This window comes from Eubalaena glacialis, chromosome 2, assembly GCF_028564815.1.
Source record: "Eubalaena glacialis isolate mEubGla1 chromosome 2, mEubGla1.1.hap2.+ XY, whole genome shotgun sequence".
In the NCBI taxonomy this organism is placed as follows: domain Eukaryota; kingdom Metazoa; phylum Chordata; class Mammalia; order Artiodactyla; family Balaenidae; genus Eubalaena; species Eubalaena glacialis.
The window spans coordinates 158591036-158611724 of NC_083717.1; the positions used below are offsets into that span (position 1 = coordinate 158591036).

General features: G+C 42.6%; 1 non-coding gene and 1 pseudogene across 1 annotated transcript; both read left to right on the forward strand.

Moving 5' to 3' along the window:
- The window catches only part of LOC133084717 (nucleolar protein 56-like), an 86482-nt pseudogene that overhangs the window by 22450 nt on the left and 43343 nt on the right, over nucleotides 1-20689 (forward strand).
- On the forward strand, nucleotides 12830-12902 carry TRNAR-CCU (transfer RNA arginine (anticodon CCU)). The gene has a single exon. It is a non-coding gene; the product is annotated as a tRNA-Arg (tRNA).

Sequence of the window (20689 nt, forward strand, 5' to 3'; positions counted from 1 at the left end):
GGTTCTGATGAACCTAGGAACAGGGCAGGAATGAAGACTCAGACGTAGAGAATGGACTTGAGGACACAGGGAGGGGGAAGGGTAAGCTGAGACGAAGTGAGAGAGTTGCACTGACATATATACACTACCAAATGTAAAATAGATAGCTAGTGGGAAGCAGCTGCATAGCACAGGGAGATCAGCTCGGTGCTTTGTGACCACCTAGAGGGGTGGGATAGGGAGGGAGGGAGGGAGGGAGGGTGGGAGGGAGACGCAAGAGGGAGGGGATATGGGGATATATGTATATGTATAGCTGATTCACTTTGTTATACAGCAGAAACTAACACACCATTGTAAAGCAATTATACTCCAATAAAGATGGTAAAAAAAGAAAAAGAAAATGGAGGCTTGAGAGGATCATCACTTGCCCAAGGCCACAGAGTTTGTAAGCAGAGGAGCTAAGTACAAGCCCAGGTCAGCCCCCATGCCTGGCTATGGTACTGTGGTCCCAGAAACACTTTTGCCTGGCACCTGTCACTGAAGTGGGGTCACCTGCTATTTTTACACCTATTACTATGCAAAGAGAGCTGAATCCCCAAGGACTCAGCTTGCTGGCTAGTTAAAATACAGTATTAGCTAGTGGAGGAGAGGTGTTTATAGAGAAGATTGCAGAGTCCAGTGATTCAGTCCTGGAGATATGGGACCCTTTGAGTTCCCTTGTTCTCTTGCTTCAGGGAAGCAGGATTAGACGAGTTAGTCCTGATATTTTACAGTGATAGGGATGGTTAGGTAGAAGCCAGCTCAGAGGTTCCCGGTTCAGCACTGTTCTTCAACAGGTATTGAGGTCAGTAGCTATTTGTTTAGTGTCCCACCCAAAATCTGGGAACACACAGGTGGTCTCAATGGGGTCACACTTATTTGAGTGTCTCTCTCTGTTGCACTGTGGAAGGCTGGATTTGTTCTCCTTGCTCCTGGATAGTTTAAAGCACAAAGTAGATCTGGGCACACCTGATAATAGTTATTGCTTCAGGCATCTCGGTTGATGCACTACTTTATCAGAACAAAGAGCCCGAGGCCCACGCCAGCATCTACGCAATGGTGTGTGTGCTGGTATAATGCCTAACAACTGGCTCTCCTGGGGGTGGGTAGGGGGTCACTGATATGTAGCCAATTTCTGTGGTGTAAACACTCCCATCATAGTTGATTTCAATGTGATTTCACTGAACATGGAGCTGGAAAGAGATGCACAGTAGCAATTCAAAGTATTTCCTTAGAGACGTAATAGATACAAGTAACCTCAGAAGCATACATAATAGTAAAATATAATAAAATATTAGGAAGTGAGGATTTTTGAGTATTACTTTTGAAAACATATAATCGACTTGATTGTAAGTTTTTAAGTTTAATTTTTAGTAATGGCTATGTTTAATGACTGGCTCACAAAATTCCTGAAAATTCAACAGCCGGCTCTTGTGAGCCGGTACAAACCAGCTCCAGCACGACACTGCTCCTCGCACAGCTTAGGGGTCTGCTCCCTGCACTAAAGCAAGGAGTGAGGAGGCTGGGACCTATTGTAAGACTATGATATCATACGTGACCAGCTTGGAAACCATAAAATACCTGGGAGGTGGGCTCTGGTCACACGGAGAGAGAGACCAGGGTAGGCTGAAATCTCAGAGATCTGAGACTAGTTGGGCTGATATTCAGTACACTCTGATGTGCAAAAAAGGCCAGGCTTCTATGTCTGTGACTACGCTTATCTTCGTCGAAGGCCCCTGTTTTCTCTGCTGCGGGCAGAGGACTTCCACTGGTCCATGAAAGGTAACTCAAGGGAACTCACATTCTTTTAGTTTAGAACAGTCTCTTCCAGGTTCTCCCAGCCCCTCTTGAATTTAAGGTGTAGTCTTTCAGATTTCTCCCCATCTACCTTGCATCTTTAGCAAAGATGGTATTAGTTTGCTAGTGCTGCTGTAACAAAATACCACAGGCTGGGTGGCGTAAACAGCAGAAATTTCTTGTCTCACAGTTCTGGAGGCTAGAAGTACCAGGTCAGGTGTCAGCAAAGTTGGTTCCTTTCAAGGGCCGGGAGGGAATGATCTGTTCCAGGCCTCTCTCTTTGACTAGTAAAAGGCCACGTTTTCCCCGTGTCTCTTCATATGGTGTTCTCCCTGTGTGCATCTGTCTCCAAATGTCCCCTTTTTATAAGGATCCAAGTCATATGGACTAGTGGCTCACTCTCCCCCAGTATGACCTCATCCTAACTAATTATATCTGCAACCACCCTGTTTCCAAATGAGGTCACATTCTGAGGTACTAGGGGTTAGGAATTCAATGTATGAATTGGGGGGGCGGGGGTGGGAAGACAATTCAACCCATAACAAATGGTGTTTGGCTGTAGAAGCATCTGAGTGGAAGGGGAGATGCACATGACCTCATGGGGGTGGAGGGGCTGGGAGCGGTCCTCCATGTCCTTCTTGGTCTTCACTGCAGAGTGGCTGGTTGGGTGTGGTTTCTGAACATCCAGTGCCTCCCAAGTGCTCATTCAGGTGAAGCTGGTCTCACTGGGTTCTTTTTTTTTTTTTTTTTAAAACATCTTTATTGAAGTATAATTGCTTTACAATGGTGTGTTACTTTCTGCTTTATAACAAAGTGAATCAGTTATACATATACATATGTTCCCATATCTCTTCCCTCTTGCATCTCCCTCCCTCCCACCCTCCCTATCCCACCCCTCTAGGTGGTCACAAAACACCGAGCTGATCTCCCTGTGCTATGCGGCTGCTTCCCACTAGCTATCTATTTTACATTTGGTAGTGTATATATGTCCATGACACTCTCTCACCCTGTCACATCTCACCCCTCCCCCTCCCCATATCCTCAAGTCTATTCTCTAGTAGGTCTGTGTCTTTATTCCGGTCTTGCCACTAGGTTCTTCATGACCTTTTTTTTTTCCCTTAGATTCCATATATATGTGTTAGCATACTGTATTTCTTTTTCTCTTTCTGACTTACTTCACTCTGTATGACAGACTCTAACTCCATCCACCTCATTACAAATACCTCCATTTCATTTCTTTTTATGGCTGAGTAATATTCCATTGTATATATGTGCCACATCTTCTTTATCCAATCATCCGATGATGGACACCTAGGTTGCTTCCATGTCCTGGCTATTGTAAACAGAGCTGCAATGAATATTTTGGTACATGACTCTTTCTGAATTATGGTTTTCTCAGGGTATATGCCCAGTAGTGGGATTGCTGGGTCGTATGGTAGTTCTATTTTTAGTTCTTTAAGGAACCTCCATACTGTTCTCCATAGTGGCTGTATCAATTTACATTCCCACCAACAGTGCAAGAGTGTTCCCTTTTCTCCACACCCTCTCCAGCATTTATTGTTTCTAGATTTTTTGATGATGGCCATTCTGACCGGTGTGAGATGATACCTTATTGTAGTTTTGATTTGCATTTCTCTAATGATTAATGATGTTGAGCATTCTTTCATGTGTCTGTTGGCAATCTGTATATCTTCTTTGGAGAAATGTCTATTTAGGTCTTCTGCCCATTTTTGGATTGGGTTGTTTGTTTTTTTGTTATTGAGCTGCATGAGCTGCTTGTGAATCTTGGAGATTAATCCTTTGTCAGTTGCTTCATTTGCAAATATTTTCTCCCATTCTGAGGGTTGTCTTTTGGTCTTCTTTATGGTTTCCTTTGCTGTGCAAAAGCTTTTAAGTTTCATTAGGTCCCATTTGTTTATTTGTGTTTTTATTTCCATTTCTCTAGGAGCTGGGTCAAAAAGGATCTTGCTGTGATTTATGTCATAGAGTGTTCTGCCTATGTTTTCCTCTAAGAGTTTGATAGTGTCTGGCCTTACACTTAGGTCTTTAATCCATTTTGAGTTTATTTTTGTGTATGGTGTCAGGGAGTGTTCTAATTTCATACTTTTACATGTACCTGTCCAATTTTCCCAGCACCACTTATTGAAGAGGCTGTCTTTTCTCCACTGTATATGCTTGCCTCCTTTATCAAAGATAAGGTGACCATATGTGCGTGGGTTTATCTCTGGGCTTTCTATCCTGTTCCATTGATCTATATTTCTGTTTTGGTGCCAGTACCAAACTGTCTTGATTACTGTAGCTTTGTAATATAGTCTGAAGTCTCACTGGGTTCTTTTGCCTCCTGTGTCTATAGTTTCTCTAGTCACTTGGTTCTCACATTTTGTGGCCTCTCATTGTCCCTCAACTTTCTGTAATCCAATGGGCTGTGTCCTTACTCAACCCTTGGCTGCCTCTGTATTCCCACTGCAAGGCTCAGGGCTCTGTGAGACCACCTTGCAGCCCACCTACCTCACCACCATCTTCAGCTTGGGAGGCCCATGTTGGACGTGGACCTTTCCTAAGGTGCCTGAGGAAAGGAGGGGTAGCCCCATTGCCCTGGGAGCCTCCTAGATTTACCCAACAGAGTTTCAGGCCTGAAACCTAAGTGGGGAGTGGGACATGTCCCCACACACACCCTATTTGCCTTTCTTCCTCCTCTTACTACCAGTTTCCCACACTGAAGGTGCTATCTACTTTTCCCCTAGATGAGTTGGTACTTAAGTATTCTTTTCTTACATTTTGTAGTAAAAGTCAATGTAGAGAACCCCAAGCACTACTTTTGATAGTTAAAGGCAACTTTTAAAATTTAGTGGAAAAATGATCTCCTACAACAAAGTCTTTCAAAATCAGTGGCCTCAGTTTTTTAAAAATTAATTAATTAATTAATCTATTGGCTGAGTTGGGTCTTTGTTGCTGCACACGGGCTTTTCTCTAGTTGCAGCGAGCAGGGGCTACTCTGTTGCGGTGTGCAGGCTTCTCATTGCAGTGGCTTCTCTTGTTGCGGAGCACGGGCTCTAGGCGCATGGGCTTCAGTAGTTGTGGCGCATGGGCTCAGTAGTTGTGGCACACAGGCTCTAGAGCATAGGCTCAGTAGTTGTGGCTCACGGGCTTAGTTGCTCCACAGCATGTGGGATCTTCCTGGACCAGGGCTCGAACCTGTGTCCCCTGCATTGGCAGGCGGATTCTTTTTTTTTTTTTTTTAAATTACTTATTTATTTTTTTTCATTTTTGGCCGCGTTGGGTCTTCGTTGCTGCGCGCGGGCTCTCTCTAGATGCGGGGAGCCGGGGCTACTCTTCGTTGCGGTGCATGAGCTTCTCACTGCGGTGGCTTCTCTTGTTGTAGAGCACGGGCTATAGGCGTGCAGGCTCAGTAGTTGTGGCTCACGGGCTTAGTTGCTCAGCCGGCATGTGGGATCTTCCCGGACCAGGGCTGGAACCCGTGTCCCCTGCATTGGCAGGCGGATTCTTAACCACTGCGCCACCAGGGAAGTCCTGGCCTCAGTTTTTTGATCATGCATTCCCCCCCATAGCAATAAAAAAACCCCGAATATGTACATATATATATATATATATTTGGTATATATGTGCGTCATATGTGTGTCTTATAATTATATACACTTAATACTGTACTAATTAATACATTACATGCTTTATAAAGCATCCATCCAAAAACAGACATTTTAAAAGATAAGATAAAAATGAAAATAGAAGTAAGCACTAATATTCTTTCTGCACCGTGGCCACACCCCACTTTGGAGGCCACTGTTGCCTTGCAAGGGATTAAAAAGCAAACAAACAGGAATTTGGCGGCCAAAGCTGAGCAATGACCTGGTTGTCTTCACTGGCATCTCTTTCCCTGAAGCATGGAAACCCGTTGATTAAATGGGTGGAGAGCCACAGAACATCATGATTTAAGTGGAAAGAAAAACATACCAGTTTAATATATATTCAGAAGTATCATTCCCATTACATGGAACCAGGGACTGGCGCTGATCACCGAGGCCTGAGAGCCAAACAAACTGCCTCTTTGTTGCATACAACATTCCCTTTGTCATCACTCGAAGATGGACGAGTTAATGTCTCCTACCCTCCCTGGAGCCACTGGACAGCCAAGTGCCTGTCAGCAAGCGTGTGGGCACCCAAACCTGTATATGTATGTTGGGGGATGGGAGCTGCCAGGAGTGCTAAATTGCATGTGCTGAGAACAAAAAAAGGGCGTGGAATCTGAATCAGAGCTTAGTGATGACTATGTGTCCCAGAGGCTGGCCAAATCACCCTTTTGAATAATGTATTGCATTGCGTGGAATTCTCCAAGTCAGAATACTAGTCCTGATTGTAGGGACAGAAACATACAATCCTTCCAAGTATAGCATTTCTCACGGGGACCGTTTGACAACTCAGGAAGTCAGGGGAATGGATTATAAGAATGGTGTCCTTGCATTTCAGTAAAAACCTGAGACAAATATTATGGGGACTTTTGGAGATTTCTAGTCACTGGTCACTTCTCCATGGTTTGTGATGTTGGGTTACGCTGGCATAACTGCAGTGGGGTCAGGTAGGAAGGGCAGAAAGGTCTTGAATTTAGGCTTGAATTCTAGTTTGAATCCTGGCTAGTGTTTTTAAGTTTGGTGACCTTGGACAAGTTAACTTTGTGAAGCCTCAGTTTCCTATCCATAAAATGGTCCAGTACTAAACAAAACGATGTATACAAAGTGTCTATTATACCACATAGCATACAGTAGGCATTTAACAATCTAGATAACAGTTAGCTGATAATAGGTAAAGGCTAGACATTAAAAGTTTTCCCCCCAAATTTCCTAGCATCTTCTGCCTGGCTGATGCCTGTCCCTCCAACCAAAACTCTGAGGTTTTCTTTCTTCCCTCCTCCCTCCCTCCCTCCTTTCTCTCTTTCTTTCTTTCTTTCTTTCCTTCATTCCTTCTTTCTTTCTTTCCTAACAACTTCAACTTTTAATAATGGAAACAACTTGCCATTTCAGAAACAATTTTAGGGAAGAAAAATCTTCCCCATAAAAATAAACTTAAACTCTTCATAATTATAAATATTATAATTTTTTACTTCTGCGATTTAAAATGCTCCCCTGCAATACTACACCTTCATTTAACCTCATTCTTTAACCATCACATATTGAAGAGAAGACAGTATTATAGCAAACCTTAGATAGTTTAACATAAGAATTTGTACAATGATTTTTTTAAAAAAACTTTGGCCTCTGAAGCATCATTTAAAGTGGCCTGTGATTTAAAAACAAAATTTCTTGGGCTGTTTAGCTTTCTAATTAACTTTAAAATTAATTCAGCTTTTGCACATAAAAATGTTCTACATTGTCATTAGGAAAATTACCAAAGAGTTTCTTGCCATATTTATCTACACTCTTGTCAATTACCAATTCCCATGAGGCAGCCCCTCTCCACTGCCATAGCATTTATACCCCAGTTTGATGCCCTCCTTGCTACATTTACATTTTTAATAGGAAGCTCTTGAAAACCTGACCATTGTCAAAATCAAAAGTATGTCTCCAGTACTGAGACCTCAGGCTGTGTGACAGATGGTAGAAAGAAATATTTATATGGAGGCTGTGGGCAGGAGAGGAGACACTTCCCACTGTTGATTGTAGTTGGACTTGCGGTAGCTGCCAGTGGGCCGTGCAGGCACGGACCTGGCAAAGTCTCCATCAGTCCTGACGGGTCTTCCTTACAGCCAACAGCTGTGGCCATTAGTTACTCCTTTGGGTCCCAGGATTTTTCTCAGACAGCTTGGTCTCCCTCACAGCCTCCCCCAGGGAGTGTGCTTGGTTCTCCCAGGAGACTCGCAGCTAAGAAGGACAGTGCTGAATGGTGGGAGCTGGCTTTCAAGGAAGTGGGGCAGCAAACTGGCAGTAGATGCTGGGGTGGCAGGACAGGAGGAGGAAGTTGAGAATTTGAAATAATCTTCCTGGGTGTTTCTAGAAGGACAGCTCCACTGGGAACATCACAGTGAGGGGCTTAGACAGCCAAGGGCATCTGGTGACATGAGAAAGGAGGCACCTGCTCTTACTTCTGCCATCTTCACGAAAGCCTACCTTGCTTATTTTTACTAAAATGTTTCAAAAGTAAAATGTAGAAAAAGACAAATTAAAAAAAAAAAAATCCAGGCAGGTGGTATGGTCTGCCCCTACAAATTTGTCTTCAGGTCTCTTCCTGAGCTCTCAGAGTAGACCCCGGTCGGCTCTGCTTGTGTGGGAAACACTGCCACCTGCTGGACCCTTTGAGAATGTCAGTGGGCCCTGCCCTTCGAACTCAGTCCCAAACTTTACTGGTGCCGGAACTTGGGCACCTCAGCAGGGGCACCCAGGACCCAAGACCTGTGGCTGCCTTTTCGAGGGGCTCCAGGGAGGAATTACTCAACTGGCCAGAATATAGAGATAATTAGTTAGACCTTGTTTTTATCCTTTAAGAGGACTGTATTAAATTAAATTCCAACACTTGCCTCCTGAAAAGATCCCATTTGCCCTGCAATTATGTTATCTCCATGGAAATGATAACAATCAAATAGCATTGGAGTAGATGAGCAAAACTGTCCTTTTCCCTAGCTTCACCCTTAACCGGCTATGGCATATGGGGGAAAGCCTCAATTCAATAGTAATATCTACCCTACCCCATAAGGTTGTTATAAGGATGAAAAAATCCTGGCATGTAGTAAATGCTCAATAAATGGTGACTCTTACTATTCTTAATTTGGTTCCAAAATTCTATGAAATCTAGAAAAGTGGTAACATATTTATTAACCCATTATTAGCCCAATACTTTTGTCCAAGCATGTGTTTTAGATAAGCCACTTTGCTCCCTTCAGCTGGGTCCAGCTCTAAGTGAGACAAGGATCATGGGATTATTCTGTCCTAGTCCTACCCTCTCTGTTATTCCAAGGTTACCCTGCCCCACCATCCTGGTTTTCCTGAAAAACAAAACAAAACAAACACTCCCCAACACACATGCACACCAAGAATTCTGACCAGAATGTGCCCAGAAGAACTTCAGTTGACACAGCGGAGGAGGAGAAAGGCTACAAGGATTTTTGGGGGGAGGTGGGTGTCTTTGGAGGCTACTTTGTCTTCAGCACTTCCATCCCCTATTTCTGGCCTTAGAATTTTAATTTAAGCCACTGATTAAAGCTCAGATGTGATTCAGCAACACATGGGGGGGGGAACACCTTTTAAACATATTGAAGCAAAACAAAACGAAGAATAGGAAGGCCATCTAAGAGAAAAGCCCTCTGTCTTGGGGGCACGAGTGGGGAGTAGAGCAAGGAGTATGAGAGGTGAGAAGACCTTCTGTAGGAAACTCTTAGCTAAGCACCTGCTATGACAGTGGGGGTGAGGAACAGAGGAGAGGAGAGAGAGGGAAGAAGAGAGAAAGTGAGAATAAAGTTCCGTAGGGCTCGTTAATGAACCCTGAGCCCGTTTTTCCTTCGACAAACACTTCCTACCCCCCTACTCTGAGCTAGACTTGAGGTTGGGGGCGTGAGGCATAGCCAGACGCGGCTCCTCTGGAAGGGACACCCAGGGCCCGTGACTGCTCCTTAGAGGTCCAAAGCCTTGCAGGATTGCTTCTGAGCCTCAGACCTTGATGGTAGACTTCATCAAACACCCTCCTGGCCTCGGTGAGAATGGGCAATGCTCCGTTCACACTCAGGTTTCTCCTTTGTTGACACCAGCACGATCTACACAGAACATGTGACAGAATTGTTCATGTGTTTCCAGCTGTGGTCTGGGGGGGGAGACATTTTGTTTTGGAGCATCCCAGCCTTAGAATCGATTGACCTAAACATTGTCAGATGTGTACTCAGAACAAATGAAATTGTGTTCTGTGTAAATATAAGAGCACAACTGATCACTACAGAATCCATTAACCGTATCTTGTATTCACGGTTGATAGACTAAAGACCACCCTCAGATTCAACCTATCAGGACTCAGCAATGCCCAACACAGGTCATCAGAGTTCAGTGACTGAGTCGTGGGCTTAGCGGCTGTGCCATTTTATAACCAAATTAGATTAATTGAGCAAGTCAATCATTTGTATCTGGTAACAGCAGTTAAAACGTGAGATCACAACCTTATGAGAGCAAAAATTGAACCAAGTCATTCAAAAGATAAAGGAATTTGCTTATGTGTAATTTCTTCCTTGGGTAGTTATACTAAAAGTGAGCGGTGGGGTAGGGAGTATGGTCTGCAGGTTCATTAGGTGTGCGGCATGTGCTTTATTTCTATGCCAATCTAGAACCATAGAAACATAAGCATAATTTGGATGATCTTTATGTCCACTGTGGAGCAGGATCCTGCCATGTGATTTTTTTTTTTTTTTAAAGATTTATTTATTCTATTGATTGATTGCTATGTTGGGTCTTCGTTTATGTGCGAGGGCTTTCTCTAGTTGCGGCAAGCGGGGGCCACTCTTCATCGCGGTGCGCGGGCCTCTCACTGTCGCGGCCTCTCTTGTTGCGGAGCACAGGCTCCAGACGCGCATGCTCAGTAGTTGTGGCTCACGGGCCTAGTTGCTCCGGGGCATGTGGGACCTTCCCAGACCAGGGCTCGAACCCGTGTCCCCTGCATTGGCAGGCAGATTCTCAACCACTGCACCACCAGGGAAGCCCTGCCATGTGATTTTAAGGCAATTTTTTGTATGCTGTTTATGATCACCTTGGGGCCACACGATTATCCAAAGTAATAGAGTGTAACTAGTAAAGCAGTCTTTCTCCAACTAGAGCATTCTGAAGGACTCTGCAAGTTATAAATTAGCCAAAACACTGTCTTCAGACTTGGAGAGCTTTAGAGTTCCTTGTAGCATAATGACAGAATAAACCCATGGATGTCAAAATCTCAATGTAGAGTATGGAAGAATCTGCTGTGTTCCCTAAAATTCCTTTTACTGGCCTCCGTTGTATTTAGGTATGGCCGTGTGACTGGATTCTAGTCAATGAACTGTGTGAGTGGGAGAGACCAAAATAGTTAAGAAATGGGTCAATATCACTGGATACAAGGTCAGTATACAAAAGTCACTTGTAGTATAACTGATTCACTTTGTTATAAAGCAGAAACTGACACACCATTGTAAAGCAATTATACTCTAATAAAGATGTTTAAAAAAAAAGTCACTTGTATTTCTTTATACTAGCACCAAAAAATTTGAAAGCAAAATTTCAAAAACACAATTCCATTATCAATAATACAAAAAAATCACCTAGGAATAAACATAACAAAAGATGTGCAAGACCTCTACACATAAAACTATAAAACATTACCAAGATAAATTGAAGAAGGAAGAAAGAGGAGTTATATACCATGTTCATAGATTGGAAGAATATTATAAAGCTGTTAACTCTTCCCAATTTTATCTGTAGATTCAATTCAATCCCAAGCAAAACCCCCACAGATTTATATGTGTGTGTGAAAACTGGCAAGCAAATTGTGAAATGCAAAGTACCAAGAACAGCAAAGACAATCTTGAGTAAGAACAAAGTTAGAGGATGTAAATTACTGATTTGTAAACTATCACATCATAATTAAAACTATGTGTGATGAATTGGACGATTGGGATTGACATGTATACACTGATGTGTATAAAATTGATGACTAGTAAGAACCTGCTGTATAAAAAAATAAATAAAATAAAATTCAAAAATTAAAAAAAAATAAAACTATGTGGTATCAGTAAAAGGATAGACAAAGGGACTAAAATAATAAAATAGAGTCCCCCAAATTGACCCACACATGTGTAATTAACTGATTTGCAACAAAGATACACTGTAATACAGCAGCGGAATGATGGTCTTTTCAGTAAATGGTGCTGACCCCCTGGGTATTCAAACAGGAAAAACCTTGACTCCTACGTCATACCAAACACAGAAATAAATTACAGCTAAATTATAGACATAAATGTGAAAAGTAAAACAATAAAGTTTCCAAAAGATAACAAAGGAAACATGTAAGAATATCTTTGTGACCCTGGGATAGGCAATGATTTCTTTAACAGGACACAAAAAGTCCCGCCCATTAAAGAAAAGATTGTACTCCATATTTCATTACAATTTTTTAATTAAAAAAAAAACAAATACCATATGTTAACACATATATATGGAATCTAAATTAAAAAAAAATGGTTCTGATGAAACTAGGGACAGGACAGGAATAAAGACGCAGATGAAGAGAATGGACTTGAGGACACGGGGAGGGGGAAGGGTAAGCTGGGACAAAGTGAGAGAGTGGCACTGACATATATACACTACCAAATGTAAAATAGATGGCTAGTGGGAAGCAGCCACATAGTACAGGGAGATCAGCTCCATGCTTTGTGACCACCTAGAGGGGTGGGATAGGGAGGGTGGGAGGGAGGGAGGCGCAAGAGGGTGGGGATATGGGGGTATATGTACATGTATAACTGATTCACTTTGTTATACAGCAGAAACTAACACAACATTGTAAAGCAATTATACTCCAATAAAGATGTTAAAAAAAAAACCATGAAGGGAGTGAAAAGGCAAGCCACAGAGTGTGAGAATATCATTGCAATCCATATAACTGCCAAAGAATTCATATCCAGAATAAGAAAAAGACAGAATACCCAAAAGAGAAGTTGACCAAAGACTTGAACAGGAAATTCTCAAAAGAGAGTACTGAAGTGGCCAATGAGCCTTTAAAAGGTGTTCAATACCATTAGTTTTTAGGAAAATGCAAATTAAAACCACAATGAGATACTGCTGCACTCACACCAGAATGGCTAAATGAGAAAGACAAGACAGTGCCAAGTGGTGACAGGTATATAGAGCAGCTGGAAGTCTCATGAAATGCTGATGGGCATGTAAATTTGTATAACCACTTTGGAAATCTGACAATACCTAGTAAAGTTTAATGTGTGCATGCTTTCTGACACAGCAATTTTACTGCTAGGTATATACCCAACAGAAACATATAGATAGGGACTTCCCTGGTGGTCCAGTAGCTAAGACTCCACACTCCTAATGTGGGGGGCCTGGGTTCGATCCCTGGTCAGGGAACTAGATCCCACATGCATGCTGCAACTAAGAGTTCGCATGTTTCAATGAAGATCCCGCATGCCACAACTAAGACTCGGCACAGCCAAATAAATAAATAAATAAATATTTTTAAAAAAAGAAATGTATAGATATGTACACCAAAAGACAATTCCTAATAGCTTGTTGATAATAGTCCAAAACTGAAAACAATCCAAATGCCCATCAGCAGTAGAATGTATAAATTGTGGTATATTCGTGAATGGAATATTATACAGCAACAAAAGAGAATGAACTACTGCTTCAAGCCACAATGTGGATGAATCTCACAGACATGATATTGTACAAAAGAGGTAAGGGGAACTTCCCTATGCTCTCTTCCCTCATCTGCCAAGTAAATAGCAAAGACTCCAAGGACCAGAAGAGGGTAGAGCCACACAATAGAGAGGGCTTGGGGAACCCTGAATGATCATGTGAAAGCTTACCTGGTCAGGAACACCCACTTTGTATTGTGAGTGAAAATTACTTTTTGTGTTAAGTCACTGAGAATTTGGGGTTCATCCAGTTCAGCAGCCAGCATTACTTATCCTCGGAGGTACACAGGGCAATACAATTAAGTGATAACAGGTGGTACCATCAGAATGTGCTGGAGAAACTCATTAGGAGAGGCCACCAGGAGCTGGTGCTGTCAGGAAAGACCTTTTCCCATCTACAAGAGCTGCAAGTCAAGTGGAGTGTGGGGCTTGGGTAAATCAAGGGAGAAATCATTCTGGGTAGGGGCAGAGGCTCAGTGGCTGATACTGACAGAGGACAGATGGAGAGCATTCTGTTCCTGCAGGTGGAAGATAGGGCCAGCTTTTGCAGGTGCCCCTGTCATCCGCTGAAGGATCTGGGAACAAAAGGGTCAAGGGCTCCTCTCTCCTCAGTAGATCGTCAGCCCCTGATTTGAAATGACGTTATGTGGTCAGCCTACACATTCAAAGCAGTTACAAGTGAGATGTACGTAATTCCTTTCCTCTGACAACATGCTTCACTGTGCTCTGTCTGTTTCATAATTATCTACTTTTAAGAGAATTTATGGAGCCTGAGGAATAGCTGAACACTTCTTTCTTTGAACTCCCAGATGTTCTGACCAGATTCCACCCTCCGGTCCATGACGTTCCCAGCCATTCACCAGATCTGTCTGGTAATTTTCTAATCCTCCCCGGGACATTCCTATTTCCTTCTGAGAAATAAGAAAACAACAATGCTTCCCTAAGGGTGGTGTGCTTTGGCCCGGAGGCCTGGAATCTCCATTTTAGGAAAAATGTTTACAAGGGTATAAAAGCTCTGAAAGGAAACGGCCTGTGATTCTCCTGGGAAAGAATATGAGACCCCATCATGAGGATTTGCCATAGAATTCCGCTGCATTCCTCATCAGGACGGGGCTGTCTAGGAAGTTCGTCTTGATTAAGAAATACATCAGAGCGGAAGTGTGTGTGTGCATGGGCGTGTGAAACAGATCTGAGAAAAAGACAGGCAAAAATAAAGTGGAGGAGATAAGTAGAGAGGACAAAGGCAAACACTTCTCTTTCCTTCCAAAAAGATCTCTTCACGGTGCTTGAATTTTTTATTATGGAAATATTCAAAATATTCAAAAATAGAGAAAATAGTGTAATGAACCACCATGTACTCCTCATCCAACTTCAACAATTATCAACATTTTGTTAATCTTTTTCACTTATCTGTTCCTCTCCTTTCCTTGCACTAGAGCTGGGATTGGCCAAAACCATGGGCCAAATCCAACTTGCCTCCTCTTTTTGTAAAAAAATTTTTATTGGAACACAGCCATGCCCATTCGTTTCTGTATTGTCTATACCTGCTTTTGCATCACACCAGCAAGGGTGAGTAGTTGTGACAGAAATCATGTGGGCCACATGCTTAAAATATTTGCTATCTGGCCTTTCACAGAAAATATTTGTTGACCCTACGGTAAAGTATTTTAAAGTAAATACTAGTCAGCATATCATTTCATCTGTAAATGCTTCAATATGAACCTCTAACAGATAAGAGCTTTATTAAAGCCATATCTATAATAGAATTATCATATCTAACAAATTAATAACTCTTTAATTTCACCTAATACCCAATCTGTGTTTAAAATTCCTCTGCTATCTTAAAAAAAAGGCTTTTTACAGTTGGATTTTTCACATCATAATCTAAATAAGTTCACACACTGCATTTGGTTAATATGTCTCCTAAGTATCTTTTAATCCATTGTCAGTTTTCCCTTACACCCCTCCCTTGTCTTCTTCACATTTATTTGTTGAAGAAACCAGACCACTTGTCCTATAAAATCCCCACTTTCCGGATATGGCTGGTTAAATCCTCAATGCATCATTTAACATGAACACAGTGCAGTTTTTTAAATAGGGAAGACCTTTTTAAAGACAAAAATTGAAGTATAGTTGAGTTACAATGTTGTGTTAGTTTCAGGTATACAGCTAAGTGATTCAGTTATATATATATATATCTCTATATCTCTTTTTTCACATTCTTTTCCCTTGCAGGTTATTACAAAATATTGAATATAGTTCCCTGTGCTATACAGTAGGTCCTTGTTGTTTATCTATTTTATATATAGTAGTATGTATCTGTTAATCCCTAACTCCTAATTTATGCCTCCCTACACTTTCCCCTTCAGTAATCATGTTTGTTTTCCATGCCTGTGAATCTGTTTCTGTTTTTTCTTTTTTTAATTAATTTTTATTTATTTATTTATTTTTGGCTGTGTTGGGTCTTCGTTGCTGCTCGCGGGCTTTCTCTATTTGCAGCGAGTGGGGGCTACTCTTTGTTGCGGTGCACGGGCTTCTCATTGTGGTGGCTTCTCTTGATGCTGAGCACCGGCTCTAGGCACACGGGCTTCAGTAGTTGTGGCACGTGGGCTCAGTAGTTGTGGCTCGTGGGCTCTAGTACGCAGGCTCAGTAGTTGTGGCGCATGGGCTTAGTTGCTCTGTGGCATGTGGGATCTTCCCAGACCAGGGCTCAAACCCATGTTCCCTGCATTGGCAGGCAGATTCTTAACCACTGCACCACCAGGGAAGTCCCTCTGTTTCTGTTTTGTAAATAAGTTCATTTGTATCATTTTTTTTAGATTCCACATATAAGTGATATCATATGATATTTGTCTTTTTCTGTGTGACTTACTTCACTTAGTATGATAATCCCTAGGTCCATCCATGTTGCTGCAAATGGCATTATTTCATTCTTTTTCATGGCTGAGTAATACGACCACAGTGCATTTTTGTGTCAGGCTACATGAGGTAGTAGAGCTTTTGGCCGTTCTCTGGTTTCCAGACCTGGCTAGGCATCCCGGTCTGACCTCCAGCAGTGGAACCACTGCTTTGAGGGTAAGAGTGTGCCTCCTTCCTTCGGCAAACTCTGTGTGTTCCTGGTGAAGCTGCTGTTTTAGTCCATTTGGGCTGCTATATGTATATGTATAGCTGATTCACTTTGTTATACGGCAGAAACTAACACACCATTGTAAAGCAATCATACTCCAGTAAAGATGTTAAGAAAAGAAAATATTAACACCATCATCAGATGGTGCTGGTTGGTAAAAAAACACACACACAAAAAAACCCCACAGACTAGGTGGATTATAAACAACAGAAATTTATTTCTCATACTTCTGGAGGCTGGAAGTCCATGATCAGGGTGCCAGCATGGTCGTGTTTGGGTGAGAGCCCTCTTCCTTGTTCGTATCTGATGCCTTCTTGCTGTGTCCTCACATGGTGGAAGCAGGCAAGGGATCTCTGTGGGATAGCTTTTATAAGGCACTAATCCCATTTATGAGGGCTCCTTATTCATGACTTAAACACCTCCCAAAGGCCCCACTTCCTAATACCATCATCTTTGGGGGTTAGGATGGGAACGTATGAACTTTGAGGAGACACAAACATTCAGACCCTAGCAGCTGCCTGTCACAGCTCCCTGGCTTCCCCCTCACTACAGCCCAAGAGGTGGTCATGAGACCCCGCCCAGCCAATTAGAGCCCTTTCCTGGGAAGTTCTTTTCTTCCTTAGCATTGCCAAACTGGCATGATCTCAGCCTAGAGCTACCCGTAGCCATGCTGAGCTTGGCCTAGTAACAAAGTCTGAATCACTAAAGGATGGTGAGGCTCCTGATAACAGCAGTCACTTGATTCTGTCCCCACCCAACCCATGGATACATGTCTGAGACCTAAGGAGAGAGAGGGTTGGGAGTAAAAATGGAATTATTTTAGTAAAATCTCTGTAAAACTGTAGCTCAAGGGCAGCACAGTGAAGAGGAGAGAATTATCTTCCTGCCACTTCATCACAGAGCATCTCCCAGCTTTGGTCCAGTGAGTTCTTCAGAAGCAATACTTGGAAAGTAGGGGTGATGCCCTGTGGGAGACTTTGGTGCTTGGCCAGGGGCACTGACCCCTGGTGACATAGTGGTACCTAGCAGGAGACATGGTATCTTAACATCCATAAGCAGTACCCAGTGAAAGACAGCCAAACAGCACATAGGGAAGTTCTTAAACACACGCGAGAACTATCCCTCTTCTCCCAATTTACAAACATACTCTTTATTTTCCTATGGGAGAGGGGAACAGCTAATTTACAGAATTGCAAGTCCAGGTCTTTGGCAGAAGAGGCAAGAGAGCAGCGAAATCCAAGTATCCCTCTTGCTGTGTCCCCTTTTGTACTCATGGGCTGAGGTGGGAAACTCAGGTATACTTGCGTAACCTCAATAAAGCTGGGCCACCTCACCCTCAGTGTTTTAGTTATCTATTGCTGCAAAACAAATTACCCCAGAACTTAGACATTTAAAAATAACAGTCAATGTTTACTATCTCACACAGGTCAAGAATTTGGGAGTGGCTTAGCTGAGTGGTTCTGGCCTGGGGATCTCTCATGAGGTTGCTGCAAGCTGTCGGCCAAGGCTATAGGCTCCACTTCTTGGCTGTGGCTGGGGGATGCACTTCTAGGAAGTCTCACTCACGTGTTGGTGGGGTGGGGGTGGGAGCTGGTTCTTGCCCATATGGACTTCCCCATAGGACTGCTTGAGTATCCTCACAACATGGCAGCTGACTTACCTGAGGGTAAGTGACCCACAGAGTGAAGTAGAAGCTACAATGTCTTTTAGGATACAACCTCATATGGTCCACTCTTTCCTGTCTACCATATCCTACTGTTACACAGTTTATCCCTATTCAGTGTGGGAGGGAACGACACAAGAGCTTGAATACCAGGAGACAAGGCTCACCGGGGACCTTCTTAGAAGCTGGCTAGTGCAGCCAGTCTCAGTATGGTACCATATTCAAAAGAAGTACCAGTTTCACATCCAAAAGCACGGAAAAGCAATTGGAGTCTTGACTGAAGTCTCTAGAAGAGGCAAGGAAGAAGGACTTACATTGCCCAGTGCCCAGCAAAAGTTCTAAAGTTCCTCTTCACTCATCTATTTCCCCAAAGTTATCACTCAACACACCAAAATCTCTCTTCTTCCAAACTGACTCAAATCCTCACATCTCTCCTGTCACCCCCTCCCCACCTCATCTATGTAGCTTAAGTCAACTTCTCTCAATTCTCAACTCTCCTTTTTACCTTGAAGCCCCAGGAACCAGGTAGGCAGCCACAAAGACTCTCGAGTGGGGCCCAGAGAGTGGAGGAAGAGGGAAGGCTGGGAAGAATGATACGTTAACATTTTGTGTCTGTATCACATTTATACCCTAAGTGCCTAATACAGTGCCTAGAACATAGTAGATGCTCAATGTGCAGATGAATTAAAGGATGGTGGCATTTAAAAATTCTAAATAAAAATTATTTATTCAGTGGTATTCAAAGCTAATGCTATAGCAACAAATTTCCATATGGAACACAAAAATGACATAGTATTACCTTGTGTAAAAATGTTCATGATAGCGCTTCCTGGTGGTGCAATGGTTAGGAATCCACCTGCCAATGCAGGGGACACGGGTTCGAGCCCTGGTCCGGGAAGATCCCACATGCCGCAGAGCAACTAAGCCCGCGCGCCACAACTACTGAGCCTGTGCTCTAGAGCCCGCACACCACAACTACTGAAGCCCGCACGCTTAGAGCCTGTGCTCTGCAATAAGAGAAGCCACCTCAATGAGAAGCCCGCACACCGCAATGAATAGTAGCCCCCGCTCGCCGCAACTAGAGAAAGCCTGCGCACAGCAACAAAAACCCAAAGCAGCCAAAAATAAAAATAAATAAATAAATTTTAAAAAATGTTCATGATAAGGATATGAAATGTTGCTATTGATATTTTTCTATGTATATATAGAATAATATACATTATTCATCTTTATGTCCCCAAAACCTGGCAATGCCTGGCTTGGGGTTGTTAGGAGTTTTGTCAATAATTTGTTTAACACTTACAATATATACCAGACATTTTTTTAGAACCAATACATGTATTAACTCAATTAATTCTCATAGTTACCTAATGAGGTAAGTTATATTATTATCATCCCCATTTTTCAGATGAGAAAAATGAGATACAAAGAGGTTAGGTAACTTGCTGGAGGGCAAAGGCAAGAGCTGGGATGTGGACCAGAGCAGTCTCGTTCTAGAGTCTGGGACCACCCTCCCTACCACATCTACAGGGTTTGTGGAATTGAATTAAAGTTGAGTGAAGAGATCAGTTAGACCTCTTCCAGGAAAGCCTGTACATTTTCATCAGACACATCTAGAAAAACACTGAGGAAGTCCTGGAAACCACTAGTGTGCTTTAAGGTGACTTATGGATGGAAGAGAGGAAGTTGCAATGCCTCTGAGGGTGGTTGGTTTAGAGAAGGATGAAATATGTCCAAAAAAAAAAAACAAAAACAAAAACAAAACAAAAAAAGCAATGAACACACAGAGGATTTTTTAGGGCCATGAAGATACTCTGCATGATACTATAATGATGGATACATGTTATTATACATTTGTCCAAACCCATAGGATATGCAACACCAGTGGACTTTGTGTAATTATGTTGTGTCAATGTGGGTTCATCACTTGTAACAAATACACCACTCTGGTGGGGGGCTGTTGATAATGGGGGAGGCTATGCATTTGTGGGGGCAGGAGGTATATGGGAACTCTCTGTACCATCCTTTCAATTTGGCTGTGAACCTAAAACTGCCCTTACAAATAAAATAAAATTAAAAAAACATGATCAGCAGAAAAAACTCAATGAATACGAATAAAGCCAAGCAGCTGCGTTCATGTTAACACCAAAACGGAAACCCAGGTGGAGCAGGAGCCTTTTGATCTGTGGCCCTGGTCAGCTGTGATGGAGAGCTGGGCAAGTATTTGGGGGATGCAGGGTCCATCACAAGCTGTAATAGCTCTGGTCATCACAAACCTCTGGTTTTTTGAATTTGTGTTCGGTCTCATACGGATATTAATGTTTGAGCAAAATTTTAGAAATCACCACAGAAACCAGGAAGCAACGCTCTTATTTGGGAAACCAACTAATGGAAAGTTTTATAAAATAAGAAAGAAGCTTATGTTTCAGCAGTGGGATTTGTGGCATCTCTCCCATGTTACACAGTTAATGTCTACCTCATTTGGTACCACATAATTTTAGCCTTCAGAATTGGAAACTGCGTAACTATTGGAGAAGTTTAAAAAGAATGAGAACATAATGATTTCCCAAATAAGTAAAGACTTTGCACAGCTGAAGCAAAAGGAAGCAGACTTATGGAAATGAGAGGCAGTGTGGCACCAGGGAGGGGCTAGGCTGGCATCAGGACACATGGGTTTGAATTTCAGTTCTGCTATTTACTCAGTGTC